Source organism: Charadrius vociferus, unplaced genomic scaffold (assembly GCF_000708025.1).
Source record: "Charadrius vociferus isolate BGI_N301 unplaced genomic scaffold, ASM70802v2 scaffold544, whole genome shotgun sequence".
NCBI classification, from domain to species: domain Eukaryota; kingdom Metazoa; phylum Chordata; class Aves; order Charadriiformes; family Charadriidae; genus Charadrius; species Charadrius vociferus.
The window spans coordinates 272,880-277,636 of NW_009648162.1; positions in this window are offsets into that span (position 1 = coordinate 272,880).

Here is a 4,757-nt window from a genome sequence, read left to right on the forward strand (position 1 = left end):
GATCACGGCTCCGCTGCAGCTCTGCCGGCTCAGAGGCACCATCTGCCGGGGGGAGCTCCCAGCTCAGCCCGGCGGCTCCAACGCGGATGGATGTGCCAGCGGAGCATGAAGGAAACATATTCCCCCCAGTAAAGCCCAGCTCCTTTCCCTGTAGAGCAGCAGCTGCAGAGGGAAGCACTGCGGACAAACACGTCCTTAAGTCTCCAGCATCCATAAACACCCTCTGACAGAGGGACTCGGCTGCAATGCCACTGCTCAGGTCCTTTTTAAGCTGCTTTTAAGACATCTGCTAAGCCCCCGCTTGCAGTCAAACAGGACGTGCTTTGAGGGCTAGTGTTTTTTGTTAGATTTTGTTGGTTTTGTTTTTTTTTTTTTCTGGGGCAGGAGAAATTGTGGTCATGATTACAGCCCTTTTGGGTGTTTCTGCTCAGCATGGAGAGTGCAGGGACCTGAGGAAGCTGCAGGTGGGTCTGGAGGGGAGGGATGTCCTCGTGCCCCCTTCTCCCCACAGGAGGATGGCACACTGGGGCATGGATCCGGCATGCTCCCAGGGTCTGCCGGCTCTTTGCCTGGGAAGCCCAGGGACTTGCTCACATGGGTGATGAGGAAAACAAGGCTGCAGGGTCTAGGTAGGCATGATCCCAAGCTCAGCTTTGCTCAAGCATGGGCACGTCCAGCCTCAGCCACAGCAAGACAAATAGCCAACATACCAGATGGAGGTCCAGAGCTCCTCAACACAGGCCGTCCCTGTCACCTGGGGCTTTCACAGCTCCCAGACGTGCAGCATCCATTAACAGCGACCTCCTTGTTGCTGTGATTGACAGGAGCAAGCCTTGGCTGATCGTGGTGGTGCAGAAGATGCCCAAAACTCACCACATCATAACACAACCATGTGTCCAGGCTGCAGCTCTCCCACTCCACCGAGCCCAGCCCTAGCTCTCCCCCCTTTTTTGGGGGTTTGACACACCTTTCCTACAAGGTGTAATGGCAAATGACTCACCCAGGATGCTTCAGAGGGAAGCAGCAGACCTGCTACGTCTCTTCTGTAGGGGCTGAATTCCCACTGCTCCCCCATAGCCCCCACATACTGGGCAGAGGGACTGGACATTGAAGACGTAAAACCAGTTGATTGCATCCAATCCATTCCCAGACCCGGCAGCGGGCTGAGACAACCCACACTGTCACGCGGAGCGGGGACAGTTGCCAGATACCAATGTGTCAGGCAAAGAGTATGCGGGGCTCTGCAGCCGCCAGCCAGGGCCCGGAGTTTACAGCCTGAAGGACTATTAATAACCGTCAGCCTGGGCAGCCTGGAGTGGGACCAGATCGGATGGAAAACACAGACTTTAAGCAAGGCTTGACAATATGATGGGGATGGGAGAGCAGCTGGGAGCCAGAGAATTTTGTCAAGTAGCCAAAAACCTGCCCGAATGAAGTCCTTCACATAAGGAGATGCTGGCTGCATCGGCTCCTTCCCAACTCCATGATTTACATCTCTTCTACAAAATGTAGCCAGCACCCCACATTACACGTGTGCCCACTCCCCAGCAGCGACGGTCTCAGTGTGAGGCTTCGGTGACCACCTGATCTGAAAGTGGGTTGCAGATCTGAAAAATCATCTCTTCTCGGTTGTTGGCTACACACCAAGGGTCTTTCCCCCGTGCCTCCACAGCCCCTGTGAAATACAGGGTGGTTTGTGGTGAGCTTTAGAGCCAGCACTGGCGAGGGAACTTGTGTTCTTGCCGTTGCAGACCCGTCTCTCCTGAGCGCCGAGCTGCTGGGCTGTGTTCTCCAGTATGTCCTGGAGTTGTTCTGGCAGCAGGTTTTGTGCTTTGGTCAGGTATAAATCTCTTTTGGGGACCTTACCTTATTTTGACCCAGAGCAGCACGTCTAAGAGCTAAAGGGGTAAAGACAGTTTGGGATTACTGAGCACCCTTAGAAAAAGCAAGATTCCTTGTCGTGTTCTCCCATGGACCTCCCTTGTCTGTGTTTTAAATATTCAGAACAAAAGTTTATATGCTTGTCATCCATGTCATTTTATGGTTAAAAGGATCAAAACCATTTCAAAGAGCGAGGTCTATCAACATATCCTTGGACTACTTAACATTGCATTTGCAAAGGGCAGCTTCGTGACCTCTAGCTGTGGCTCTGAGCACCTGGAACTGAGCCAGGAGCACAGAAAGTTTGGCAAAGAACCAGCGAACCCCTAAAATGAGCTGGATTAAGAGGCCTGTCCAGCATCCCATGGGGATTTCCTCATGGAGCAAGGTTAGGACCTGACTCTGGCTGAAGCTTCAGTTTCTGGCTGAAACTGTAAGACTTTTATTTCAATCCCTTTGCATCTCCCATATTTTGCAAGAAATGACGCAGAGTCCTGCAGCAAACAGGTCCTCCAGGTGCCCAACCCCACTCCCGCAGCAGAGCTGCCAGGGCTCCAGTGTCACATCACATAACCAGAGACCGTGTCGGGACACGAGGATACGTTGGACAGATCAGGTTGCACAAGCAGTCTAAATGTTTACATTCCCAAAGGTCTTAGTCCTTAATTTGTTTAATTTTACAGTCTTAATGATTGCCTTTTAAGACAGTGCTGCTGTAATTGCTACAGGATATTTAGCAAATGAGACCATGGATGTGATTCCAGCCTTCTTTGCACCTGGACCTCAGTGCATTTTGACTCAAATTTAATTTCTTATTTTCAACTGTTTAACAGCTGTCAGGGCAGCACCACAGAGCACTAGCAATGGGAGCAGGATGGCATTCAAGATCCATGTAGGCAGAGGGCTCGTTTTATCTTTATTTTATAAAGCCTTTGACCCAAATGATTCTTTCTCAACAAGATGTTAAAGTCTCCACAGCAGGTGCTGGGCAGTGCTTACCCTTGGGATGCTCCTAAAACCGCAGTTAACTTTGTCAGAGTCCCATGGTCTCGCCATAAAAGCTGATCCTGTCTTTTAGTTTACAACAGATTTTCCCTTCCAGAGTACCTTGTTAGGCAAGATCTTTGGGCTGGCCCAAGAATGGCAAAACAGACACAGGTACGTATCATATAATTTAGCTGTAAGCTTGATTCAGAAGTTTAGGAAATACAGCTTCCAACTCTCCAAAATGATCCTAGCTTCTTACTTTCCCTTGCTATGCTGTGGTGGGAGTAAGGAATGCCTGTGGTCTACAGAAGACACGGGCTGCAGGACTAGACAGCTCTAAGCAGGTTTCAAAAGCCAAGAATATGTGGAAGTCTTAACTTTTAAGGATTAGCAGAGTTTCCAAGACTGTGATGTGCTGGAGAGGAACTGAAACAGGTTTGGAAACAAAGACCAGCAAGCTATTTCTGTGTCAGCTCAGCTTTGTCGGAAAATCCAGCACCAGTGAATCATTTTTGCTGGATGTATTCAAAGCGTCTGTGGGATCTCAAACACAACGAGGAAGACAAGCGCCCAAGCAACTTCAAAGCAGTACAGGCGGACAGATCCGCATGGCAGCCAGTCCACCGGCACTGCTCAGCCCACTCCCAGTCTGCTAAAAAAGAAGCTGAGTGGGTGCCTGCTGTCTGCCACATTTACAGCAAGACGCAGCACTTTCAGCAGCTCTGAAATATGCTCTACCACGCAAGCAAATGGTGTGTTTGTGGGCAAAGCTGGTTACAGGCCTGCTGTATACCATACGTGCTTTGGGGGCAGTCACAGTGACATTTCTGTCCGACTCTGTGGTTAGGTTTGGCATCCACTGTGGTATTTTCAGGAAATAACGTGGCAGCTCTTAAAGGCACCTTCCATCTCCCCAGAGAGAAGCCTGTGACTCTGCAAAGGTGCTTCATAGGCAAGAGCATGGAGGAGTCCAGAGCAACAGAGGCTCCCTGTGCTAAAGCCTCATAGGGCCACCCAAGGTGACAGAGCTTTTTAGACTCTCCTCTTCAGGTCAGCATTGGCACTGCAGACCATAGTTAATGGAGGAAGACTGTATTTGGGGACAGTGACTCACTGTGTCCCCAGGGAAGTAAGCTTGTTGGAGGTACCAGGTATTAATAGTGCTGCTCCAAAAGCAAACATAATTCCAGACAGCAGTATGAACAACTCCTGAGTCAGTACCTCAGAGCCTTAAGCTCTGTGTTGATTTCCACTGGAAAAGTGGGGCAGCCACTGGCTACCAGTCAATCCTAGGACTTGAAGAGGAACTCAGCAGAGGGGATCCACATGTTCAGCTGGGGCTGTGTGCAAGGCTGAACATATGCTGGAGAAACATAAGGTGGGAGAGCCACCCGAGAGGACAATTCTATAAGCTCACAGTGTTGCTGAGGAGGCTCAGGCAGGGAAGAGGAGGACCCCTGCTCAGTGCCCTCGCGTCTTCAGTTTGCATAGGTGCAGGTCAGTGGCCAGCACCAGGCAGGGAGGAAGGGCAGGTGCCCTCACAGCAGACCAGCTCCAGCAGCACTGGCTCTGGGGTGAAGCAGAGCCTGGCAGCTACACCACAGACCCAGAGCAAACACTGGGCCTCCAGCAGAGGAGCAGAAGGCATGGGAGATAATGAACAGCTAATGAGAGAAAAAGGGGGATGCGAGGGAGGGAACAACAGCAGACCTACAAGAAGCAGAAGGAAACAATGCCCAAAGAGAGGCAGCACCTCCCCAGCAACCCCTGCCACCGTGAGTGAATAATGGCGGCGGCAGCAGTTACAGAGGGGAGCGCTCCCAGCATGCTCTGCGGCAACTGCAGCTTGCCCCTGCCACACAATGCGCATGCGCAGCTCGCCCCCTCCC